The 12,215-nt window shown below is 43.7% G+C and overlaps 1 long non-coding RNA gene across 3 annotated transcripts in view; it reads left to right on the top strand.

Annotated features, from left to right (window-relative positions):
• LOC132016638 (uncharacterized) overlaps positions 1–10,047 on the top strand; it is a 223,481-nt gene extending 213,434 nt beyond the window's left edge. For all 3 annotated transcript variants that reach the window (XR_009403967.1, XR_009403964.1, XR_009403966.1), the window contains exon 4: positions 9,836–10,047. This is a non-coding gene — a long non-coding RNA (uncharacterized LOC132016638). The remainder of the gene's footprint in view (positions 1–9,835) is intronic.
• The last annotated feature ends 2,168 nt before the right edge of the window (positions 10,048–12,215 follow it).

Genomic DNA, 12,215 nt, shown 5'->3' with positions numbered 1-12,215 from the left:
ACATGGGCCCTCCTGAAAGGGACTGTTCATCATCTGATATTTGACTATAATCATGCCACTCAGATTAGAACTAAGTAAATGCTGGATTTTTTTTTTTTAAACTGTGAACAATTGAATCTTATTCTTACTCAGCATAATTATCTAAGTTCATTCATTCAACAAATGTGTGCTAAGTGTGATTTCTAGGTGAGGCACAGCCCAGCACTGGACATTCAGTACAGGGCAAGACCCACAGAGTTCTGCCTTCGGGCATCACATAGTCTAGAGGAAGGGTCAAGAATTAAATAAGAGGAAGCACTTGGGGACCAAAGGCAGTGTCAGGGGAGAGTCAGGTCGGTGGAGCAGTGATAATAGCACAGAGACTCGACTAAGGTGTCAGAAACGTTTATACTAAACCCAAAGGGCTCCGTTTCTGTTTTGGTCCATCCTGACAGCCTCCCCAAGGTCCCCAGATTCCTTGTGGATGTTAGGTGGCTCTCTACTGAAAGGGTCCCACTGTAGCACATGTGTCCCTCTGCTCCCAAAGATCTGGGAAAACTCCTCTATCCTTGGCCTCTGAATCCTCCCCACAATGGCCAAGGCTTCTGAGGGATGGTTTCTAGGGTAAACCAGGGAACACAGACCATAATGTGAAACAAGAGAAAAATATGAGAGGAAAAGGTTTTCATGCCTCTGTTAGGAAAGTTCTCTTCTAATCTCTTAGATTTTCTACCTGAGCCCTGAAAAATAAACTGACAAAAGGCAGATTAATAAGAGTTTTTTTTTAAAAAACAGAATTTAATTATATACTTATGCACAGGACTTCACAAACAAGCATGACTTAAGGAGGTGTTAGAATTTGGGGTTCAGGTATCACCTTAACAAACGGTGACACTGTCTGGAAAAGAGGTTAGACAAAGGAAAATGGGTTTGGGGCTTCTGGAATGTGGATAAGTTATAAGAGGAAACAGATGGTAAATAAGAGTTGTTTAGGGGCACCTGGGTGGCTCAGTCAGTTAGGTGTCTGCCTTTGGCTCAGGTCATGACCCTGGGGTCCTGGAATCAAGCCCCTATATAGCTCAGCAGGGAGCCTACTTCTCCCTCTCCCTTCCTGAGCATGCTCTCTCTGTCTGTCTGTCTGTCTCTCTCTCTCTGTCTCTCTCTCTTTGGCTTTCTACTCAAATAGATAAAATCTTTTTTTTTTTTAATAAAAAAGGTCTAATAAGGTTTGTTATATAGATAAGAGTCCTCTCAGGTGATAAGAATTGTCCCAGAACATTTCTTTCTCTGGTACTGGGGAGGTAGGCACATTCACAAGTGAAAATTTATATTACACTTACAAAGGGAAATGTGTGCCCTGCATTTAGACAGGAAGGGAAAGGGCAAAGAGATCATTCCTTTCAGCTCAAAACAAACCTTATTCCAAAGTGGTATATATTGGGGTAACATACTCTGATCTCTTTCACTGGTCCTGTGTGGGTATTGAGCACTGTGCTGAAAACTTTTCACATATCTTTCATTCCATCGTTTTATTCCTCATTATAACTCTGTGAGGCTGGTGTTCTTAGGCCCATTTTTCAGGTCAGGGAACTGAAACACCGTTGCTCCTGAAAAGGGGTATTTAAAAAGAAGTAAGAACTGGGACCCTTGGTAGGAATGGTAAGTCCTCCTCACCTGGGAATATGGGTCCCAGGAAGAGCTCCATCAGCAGGAACTGAGTAGAGCAGAGAGGGAAGGTGTGAAGACAGGAGGAAGGGGAGGAGGGAAGCCCCTCAGCTAGTCTCTCCCAACTTATCAGGACCCTTCCAGGCTCTCCTCCCACAAACCCCAGTCCCAGTCCAGCTGGCTGCACCCTCCTCTCTTATACCTGCCTGCTCCCAGGAATTTGGGGGGGCGTGGTGGCTGGTTTCCACCACTCTCCCTGGTCCCTAAAATCCTGATCCTCAGGTACTTGACAAAATACAAGGAATACTTCACAGTATTAGCCTTAAACATCGATGTCCAAAAAAAACAATAATCTATTAGCAGCAGCAGAATTCGATTCCCTCTACAGGCGGAGTAAACCTGAAGCAAAATGTAAAGTTGGTTTTCATCCTTTTTTGTATTTCTTTTCTCCTTCCCACCTGGCCACACACCAACAGGGCCCTTCAACCTGGGTTTGCTATTCTATCTCCCTGTCTCAGCTACTAGGAAATTATCTGATAGGATACGATATATGAATGACACGAAATGGTTCCTCTAAGGCCATTTGTATCAAAATAGGGCACAGCTGCTTTAAGCTAGTGGATTTTGGACTGCATTTTTTGGACTGTGCATCGAATTCCCTAAACTTTCCCTCTCCCTGCCTCTCCACCCCATAAATACACTTTGACCAGAACAACTCCACATGTTCACTACGATTCAGGGTCCCACTGAATTTCATTTGAGTGATCAGTTATTTAGGAGATGCCCTGAGCCCAAAGAAATGAAGGTTAAAAATGGCAGAGGCAATTGTGCTGTCAAGAACTCCGAAGCTACTAAACACATTAAGGGTCCCCATTCTGCTCTTTCCAGCTGTGCAATCTTGTGCACATCACTTGATTTCATGGAGCCGTGGGGTCCACCCTTATACCCCAACTTTGTTGGAGAGTTGGGAACAGTATGAGAAATCCTATAAAGGGACATGTATTTGTGAAAGATTGCTGTGAACCATTTTTCAGGCATTGCCAGCATGCGATGGAGGAAAAGTTTGGGGGCCATGGGGGGAACCCCTGAACTCCTCAAATCATGCTGATTAAGTGGCCACATAGTCACATGACTATTGATTTAACTCTTACTGTAGGAACACTGGCTTCCTCATTGACTTAAACTCCTTGCATTTGTCAAAATTCCTTTTGCTGCCCATCTGGTTCTCCAGTGTCTAATCAAAATTTGGAAGTTTTGTGAAAACTCAGCAGGAACACTTTTTATGGAATGTTTTCTCCAGGGGAGCAGATTGTGCTGCCCTCCGGGTTAGTCCTCAAACGAATTCAGCTCTCGGCCCTGTAGCCCTCATGCGGAAAGGCAAGGAAAGCAGAGCTGAGCTGTGGGGAACAGTGCCAATTGGACTGCCTCATGCTTCTGACTCATTAGCATGTCAACAGAAGCATCTCCTCTCTCCCCATATTTTTTGCAGGAAATGTTATTAGTGAAGCAAGGTCCAGGCAGAAGTATTGCACTGACATTGTGATCAGGCTTAAAGACAAAGCAGAGAGAGACATCCACATATGCCTCGGTCACTGGATCAAAGAGAAAAAAATAACATTAGAAAAAAATGGGAAGGGAAAGTCTAGGTTCCCAAAGCGCAAATATCACATGATAATAGATAACTATTCCCTACTAAACCTTTGCTGTTCTTGACATTGTGCTTCTACAGAAATTAACTTGTTGAATCTGTGATTGCTGTAAAGTCAGGGTAGGCTAACGGCCATCACAAAAATTCCCCAAATCTCAGTGACTTAATAGAGTAGAGGCTGACTGCTTACTCACAGGCCACCCTCCTCAGGGCCTTGGAGTCCTTCACTGGACTCTGCCTCCCAGCAGCAGAAGAGGGGAGAGGGAGAGAGTGCAGGCGTGGAGGTTCTGGAGCAAGATTTTCTTCAGGTCTAGCCCTGGTTGTGGTGTGTATCACTTCAGCCCGCATTCCTTTGGTCTGAACTCAATTTCATTGTCCTTTACGGAGAAAAAGGAGACAAGATTTGGGGACTACACAGCATGTGCTATAACAACCATGGCATCCTTTCTCAAAGATTTTTTGAGATTCCCTATTTTAATAGCCTCTGCTGTGTTGTGGCTGCAGGGACATCTACCATAGTGTAGATTTGGGGACAGGGAATTAAACCCTACACCATTACCTCCATTTTGCACTGGACAGTAGTAACCCCACAATGTCACCTGTTGCTTCATTTCCCTGTTCTGTGTTCCAGGCAGGTGTTTTGTTTTGGTTTTTTTTTTTTTTTTTTTTTTGAAGGTCAACCATCAGATGTATTGGGGAGAGGAGAGATGAGGCACCTTCAGGGTGTCTCCTGGGGGCAGCCACCTTGGCAGTTTGCTGTGGGGGTGAGAAGGTGAGAAGGAACAGGAGTTCATGGGGCTCCGCTGGCAAAGATGAGCTCCAGAGCGGCCTGGATGTCACCGCCCGTGGCCTGTAATACCCTAAATAACCCTGTAATCTACCCTGCTCTCCAGGCCTTCTTGCTCATTATTCTTTTAGCCCCGGGGTGTCTAGAATCACTGGAATGGGCCTAGACATTGGGAATTTTTTTTTTTTTTATGTATTTAAAAGAGAGACATGGAAAGGGAGAGAGAGAGAGAAAACAAGCTGGAGGAAGGGGAGAGGGAGAAGTAGATTCTCAGCTGAGCACAGAGCCCAACACCTGCACGATCCCAGGACTCTGGAATCAGGAAGTGAGCAGAAGGTAGACGCTTTACTGACTGAGCCACCCAGGCACCCTGGGAAATTTTTAAGCTCCTTAGGTAGATCTGTTTTATGGCCAGGAAAAAGAACCAATGAAAGGATTTGTTGAATGAATATACTCTTAAACCAAACAAGATCGGTGAGATATTGAGGAGTCCACTCTCATGACCAAGATTATCTCTCTAATTATCCTAGGCTGACATGGGTATCTTTTAAAGGGCTTTTAACACCTTTAATCTATTCCTCTCATAGAGCTAATAGTCCATGTTAGGTGATTGACTGGCCTGGGCCGTGTTACCCTAACGATTTGGAAGACTGGCTACTCCCAATGTGTTGTCACAGTTCTCTAGTCCTCCCTGAGTCCATCACTGCTCTATAGGACAATAAAGTGATGGCAATGGGTTCTGGGTTTTGCCCCAAGTCTAAATGCAGTACACACAGCAATCTTTTAAGTTATCTCTGTACCAAAGGAATACCAAGGAGAAGGCCCAGGTTGCCCGTGGGCAGCTCCCTGCCACACAGCACCATCATGTACATAAGACTTGCAGATTTCAAAGCTCTCTACCAGATTGGCACAACTATGATGAGTCACTAGAGGAAAACGATGACAGTGCAAATGGAAAACACTATTGTGAGTGCTGGGCCAGGGACGATGTCTTCATCAAGCCATCAGTTGTGACAGTGGGGGACTTCCCACAAGGAAGACTGTGAGTTCGATGAGATGTGATGCCCAAAGGGGGGCATCCCCCTGCTCCAGATCCTAACTCGTCCACTTCTTACCCCTCCCTGTGCATGCCTATGGCCCTCCTCCCTGATCCCATTTCTATTTTATTCACCTTTTCCTTGCCATTGAGTTTTGAATGCTGTGCATTATGTTTGTTAGAAATCCAAGGAAAACAAAAAACTACTCTGTTGTTGGTGATACTTTCTGCTTTCCTAGGATACCTATCTGCTCTTCTCCTTCTCATCCTTGAAGGTTCTACTCAAATGTTACCTTCTTGAACTCAAGCTCAGTGTTTCTAGGCTCTCCAGGAGAGAGGACAGTCAAGACAAAGGTTCTCAGCATGGGGTGAGGCTGATGCTGGACTTGCTGGTCTGGCCACGCAGGCACCCTAGACATGCCTTAGGATAGGCTCTGTGTGTGTGTGAGTGTGTATAAACTGGTCAGTGATTAATGCTGGAAGCACTGATCTGTTTGGTGCAGAATCTTTTAGGATTGTCAATGGCTGTCTGTCTTGGTGTTATAGCAATACCTAAAAAAAACCTAGAGGCTCCTTCTACACAACTTTATTTCTTCTGCACCAGTGTAAATCTGTACCGACAGCCAATGACAGAGTCCTTAGGTGGATGGACCAGAGTTTAAGGCTTCTCCTTCTTGGAGGCCATATTAACTAATTAACAAAGAACAGGTTGCTCTCACTCTTACTAATGTGTCGGGCACACTAGTAAGAAGAGCAGATGGACCCTTGATCAAGAATGAAACCTCAAAATTGTTACGTTTTTCTTTTATTGATGTATAATTGATGTAAGACATTGTATTAGTTTCAGGGGCACCACATAATGACTCAATATGTGTACACACTGGGAAGCAAACACCACAGTAAGTCTAGCTCTGTCCATTACCTTGCAGAGTTAGGAACCTTTATTGTCTAAGTCCTAACACAAATGTGGCCTCATTCTGAACCAAAGGCAGAGGAAGCAAGACTACTAATTAAATTGTTGAAACAGAGACCTATAATCTGATACCTCATTTTCTTCCTCATATCTCTGATGTGCGGAACTCCTTCAATGAATGTGCCCTGAGGGCTCGTGACAGGTTGGGCATTCTTGCCAGTGCTGGATGGTGCTGGGTCCGTGGCAGGAAATGGGGTGGGGAGGTCCATGCCTTCAAGGAGCTGCTGGTCTGCAGCCAAAAGGTCTTGCTTCATTCTCAGAATTTCTCTTTTGCAGGTATCTGTGTTAGGCAGGTGGCTGTGTTAGGGGGACTTTAAAAGCAGTGTTAACATTTCCCCCTGGAGAACAGAGCAGTAATAATCAATATAGGAAGAAAAGTTGCTACTCTGGTACTCACGAAATGAAGGATAAATGTCTTAGTTTCGTGTCTGTTTTCTCCACGTGAGAAGTAGTTCGCTTACCTGATTCCATACCGTTGTGGGTGACTTTTCCATTCTTCTCTCTTGGAAACATAATTTAATGAGAAGCATCTATTGGTGGACTGCAGGTACAAAGAATTCTAGGATAATGTATTTAATTTCCCCCTTGAAATCAAGTCACATTTATTAAGTGTTCTTTATATATAGGAGGCACAGAACAAGGTGCTTCACATACATTATCTCACTTAGTCTCCTGTAAGCCTTCCAATTGCCCCATGAGTGAGGCATCATTAGCTAGCTTTCACAGAGAAGATAAAAAAAAAAGGACAGAGGAAATGGTAGCTCAGGGCTCTGAAAAGTGCTAATTCACTTCCAGGGGATGAATGTGCTTACTGTCTACTTTCTATTAGATGGATTTCAGTAAGCATGTTTAATATTAATACCTGTCACGTATTTGCATAATCCTTTCAACTTTTCAAAGCGCCCTTATGTCTTCCAGATCTTGTTTGACGCTCATGCTAGTTCTGCACTGTTAACAGTCTAGAACTCCTCAATGGTGTTTCTTTTCTAGCCTGAATGTCTGCAGAGAAACATGTTTTTTAAGCCAATGGAAACCTTGCTTCCAGAAATCAAATCTACATCATATCTGCTGGGTCTCCCTGGAAGGGCGTAGTCGACTGCTTAGCACAAGCCGCAGACATTGGCACTCCTAGTGGGGCTGATTGCTATGGTTACATCTGCCCCCAACATTTTCAAAAACCCAGATTTTAGAAATTTAAGTGCCTTTACTACCCTGCCTTTGTCCAGATCTTCCTGCTACTCAGTTCACCCCAGTTAATGACAGCCAAAGAAAAAAGAAAGAAAAAGAAGGGAAAAGCACGTTTGTGGGCTTGTGCACTGAGGTGCATTTATTCTCAAAAAAACAAACAACCCCTCCCCCAAAACCAGAAGCCAGCCTAAATGAAGCAGGGAAGGGGTGATGAGAAATGAAACATAAAGCAGGTGCTTACTTAATTGCTGCAGCTGGTGTCAAGCATTTGGCATAATTTTTCTCCTCGTTTTATTGGCACTGGTGTTCATTTAACTTTTAGCTGAAGCATCTGAAAGGAGTCTAGGAACCCACTCTGTTCTTGGTTTTACAGAAAAGCAAGCAAAACAGTTTTCTTAAAATAATAAGTAAATAAATAACAGTAATAAAAGTAAGTAAATAAAAATCCTAGGATTTATTTATTTATTTATTTTTATTTATTTTTGCTTCAAAACAACTCATTGATTATAGAAAGGGAAATTGGCTTGAAGGCCATTTTCCATCTTATTTGATTCTGCCTTAATTGCCATGGGTCAAATTTTTAATTTGTTACCAAAGACTTGATTCAACTTGTTCAGACTCATTTGTGTGATACGGATTTCAGAACTGTGGGTGTGAGCTCAAAGCTTTCCAAGGTGTTTGTTTTCTTTGGAAAAGCAACTTGTTAGATTCTTCACTTGATGTGGCAACATTCATTTTGCTGTTTGTCTTTTCTCCTTTACATGGTGAAGGGACAAGTCGCAAAAATGTTGGCTGCAAGTTACTTTATGCTCTGTCATTCCACAAATGTTTATAAGGTGTAAACACGGGGCCAAAACCTTTTGAAGAATAAACAACGTGCCAGAAACAATACAAAGAATCATGAGGTATGCAAAGATTAGGTCTTTTCCTTTCAGCAGATTGGGTCATGGAAAGAAAGGGAACCGAGGACCAGGAATAACATAACGTAGTTCCAAGGGAACTTACAGGAGTGTGCCAAAGAAAAGCACATGTAGACCGGTTACTTCTGATGGCAGATCTAGCTTAAAGGAAAAAATTCTTCTTTTTCCCCTTTCTTAAAGTAATTCGATTTAAAGAATGCTGTTCGATTACTTCATTTAAGGTGATATTTGAATTACTACACATTTACTATAATTTTTAAAAGATTTTATTTATTTGGCAGAGAGATAGAGCCATAGCGCACAAGTGGTGGTGGTTGTGGCGGGGAGCGGTATCAGAGGGAGAAGGAGAAGCAGGGTCCCTGTCGAGCAGGGAGCCCAGTGTGGCTCAATCCCAGGACCTTGGGATCATGACCTAGGCTGAAGGCAGATGCTTAACCACCTAAACCACCCAGGCCTTCCCCCCCAACACTTACCATAACTTTATTGCCTTCTATTGACTCTAATCTGTATATATATGTGATATATATTTATATATCTTACATATTTTATAATAAGTATGTAATTACATCTTATAGAAATATGTTTATATTTTATATATTCTCTCTATATAATTAAGACTGAAATTTTTTTTTTTTTAATTTTGGAACTTTATCTCAGGTTGCATTTCATAGAGGGGGAAAGACAGGTTGTAGTACAGAGAGGCCTTTAAGAGACCTGGTCCTGGTCTTGTTTTCTCCTTCACCACTCGTGTTTAGGATCTGTGAGGCCTTAGCCCAGAACCTCGCCCTAACCTTAGCATGATGCCTCCCATTTTCTCAAAGGAGCCAAGGAAGCTGGAGGCATGAGGGAGGAGCAGAGATGCCGGAAGTGGGACAGGAAGTACAGGACTAGAGGGGAGACACCCCAGAGCTCTGCAAATACCACAGTATTTGTAGAAGGCCATGAGGTCAGGACCACTCACCATTTGTGGTGGGTATGATTCCTCTTAATTACCAGTGGGTATAGCCCTGGCTCTGGAAGATGGGGAGCATGGTCTAGCAAAAAAATATCGGAAAGATCTACAGGGTGGCTAAAGACTGTGCTGAGTTGTGTCCACAAAGCCTTGAAGACAAAAGAAATGAGTTCTAAAAGAAATGAGTTCTAAAAGAAATGAGTCCCCCAGCAATCCCCTCCCTTCACACGTGACTGTCCTTCCTTGGACACTCCACTCACCATGTTGCTTCCCAGGCTGTGATTTCTCATGAATCCTTGTTACCTCTCACATCTCATCTCGACTTTTCAGCTCGGGGTTTGTTATTTTAGCCCAGGAGGCACAGTAATAAAATAGGAGATCTAGCTTCTGCCTTGGTCTTTGCAGCTTTCAAGCTGTGTGACTCTAGAGATGTTCTTCAACTTCCCTTGCCTTCATTTACCTGATCTATAGAATGACTGGGGACTCCAAATGTAAATGGTCTCCTAGAACTGTTTGTCCACCATGACCACCCTGGTCTTCCATTTGCCAGGGGTGCCCAGATTCTGATTTGCTGGCCCACACTCCCGATAGCATCTATACTCCCAAGCTGGTCTTGGGTCACAAGTTTGCGTTTTAAAAATGTCATCGCCCTAGCTTATCAAGACGATCTTCTGTTATTCTCTACAGCAATCTCTACTCCAGACACATGGGTAGCCTCAAGGACTCTGAACAAACTCAGATGATTCAGTTAGCTGCTCTGGCTCTGGACCATAGCAACCGCCAGAAAGCAGCTTCTGGTGCCTCACCACCCCGTGGCTGTCAACTCCCGGATTAAAGCCTGTCTTACCCAGAAGTCCTCGCTGACTAACACTTCCTACCAACGGCCAGCTCTTGCTTCCACTGTGGCAAGTATAACAGCTATGTTCTTGGCTCCAGTGGCCTTTGGCAATCTATTTTAAAATTCCAATCATCCTTCCAAAAGTGCTTCACAAAAAGAAAAAAAAACACAATTGTTATTATACCTATGTACAGTGTTGGAGGCTCCCCCGCTACATTGTATCACAGATATTCTCTCTCATTGTCTCAAAGTCTGCACAAGGAGTAAATGAATGCCTTGGGAGTCTGTTAATGTATCCCCTCATGTGGGGCAATTAAGTGTTTAGTTTTTCAATATTATACATACCTCAGTACATGGTGCTTTTGAATTTTATTTTATTTTATTTTTTTTGGTCACCTCAGATGTGTTGTTATTGTAGGACAGAAATGTTCTTACCTGCTTATAGCATCTTGTGGTTTAGAAACCCCTGCACAGGTCTTACTGATACTCTGGCACACATCCAGGACAGTTGTCCCAGCCTCCTTCTCTGCTCTTTCAGCCTCCCCATGTGCCCACACTCAGCAGATGGCCTGCCCAGAGCACCACATAGCTTGGATTCAAAGATCCCTGCCTCTTCAGCTCCTGCCTAATCCAGTGGTTCTCCAGCTTCAGGTACACTGGAATCACCTGGAGGGCTCGTTAAAGCAAAGATTGCCTCATCCTCCAGTTTCTGATGTAGTGGTCCATGGTGGAGCAAGATAATTGTGTTTCTAGCCAGTTCCTGATGGTACTCAGGCTGCTGGGACAGGGTCCACACCTGGCGAACTCGGGCTGTAATTCTTCCCTCTGATGTCAGGGGAAATGGTTTAGCTTCTCTAACTCATATCCATCCTCTGAAACTCCTTCTCATCTTCTCTGAGACTGGACTCCTATTCCCATTTTCTTCCAGTGCCTCCTATATCCCTGCCATTGAAACTGTCCTTACCGGGCCCTTCAAGCTCCCTCCCGTCACTGCCCCTTCAATAGTCACCTTCCTCTTAACAACATTACCCAGTTCTAGTTAGAACTACCAACCCCAATGGCTTTCCTTCTGCCGCACATTTTTCTGAACTTAACTTTGATCTTTACTTGCTACTTCTACTTCTTGTCCATGTATTTGCTTTCAAATTACCAGAAATTTCCCAAGCTACTCTCTTGAGACTATCTGAAAAATTGAAAATAACCCTTCTTCCCAAATCCCATGGCCTTTCTTTATTATGTAACAATAGCAATTGATATTCATTGACTTCCAGCTGTGTTCCAGGCATTGTGCTAAGCACTGAATATATAGTTTGTATATATAAATATAATCTCATTGTGAAGATTATCCTCATTTCAACCCTATGGGGTAGATATTATTTTATAGATTTAAAAAACTAGGCTCTGAGAGGTTAAATAACTTGCCTCACAGATTATGTGAAGGAACCAGAATCATACCCATTTCTGATTCCACATCCCGTGTTTTACATATTACTCCAGAACATGCATCAGTATCTCTGAGCACCTATTAAAATGCCAGTTCCTGGGTGCCCGGGTGGCTCAGTTGGTTAAGCGACTGCCTTCGGCTTGGGTCATGATCCCAGAGTGCTGGAATTGAGTCCTGCACTGGGCTCCTGGCTCCTGCCTTCTTCTCCCTCTGACCCTCTCTCTTCTCATGCTGTTTCTCACTTTCTCTCTCTCAAATAAATAAATAAAAATCTTAATTGTTAGTTCCTGCTTGAAGGACCAGATGTTCCAAACCAGGTGTGGCCGAGGCCTGGGAATCTGAATTCTTAATAATGCCCCAAGTGATTCTGATGTGAGCGTTCCCAGATCCACACACATTTTGAGAAACAGTCCCTCGGTATTGACATAATTGGCCACTTCCTTTCTTTAAACATTTCCTTCGGTTGCTATGATACAACATTTTTTTTTCTGGTTCTGTGGGCTCTGAGTCTGTTGTTCTCCATCTCCTTCTTCCTCTCCTGGCCGTATCAGTGGCCTCAGACTCTGTCCCCCGCCTTCTCTTCTCCCTGCTGTCTGTCTCCGTGCGCCCATCCACTTGCAGCACTCCAACTCGGGCAGATGGTCCCCAATTCAGCCATGCTGGTGCCAGCATCCTGGTGAGAGTCATGGAGCAGCGTGATACGATTTTGGAACAACGATGAACTATTGCCAGGCTCTGGACAGAATCGGGAGGCAGATGATACATTGATCTGGGTGCCCCATCAC

Source organism: Mustela nigripes, chromosome 4 (genome assembly GCF_022355385.1).
Source record: "Mustela nigripes isolate SB6536 chromosome 4, MUSNIG.SB6536, whole genome shotgun sequence".
Lineage (NCBI taxonomy): Eukaryota > Metazoa > Chordata > Mammalia > Carnivora > Mustelidae > Mustela > Mustela nigripes.
This window is presented reverse-complemented; position numbering and strand designations above follow the sequence as displayed.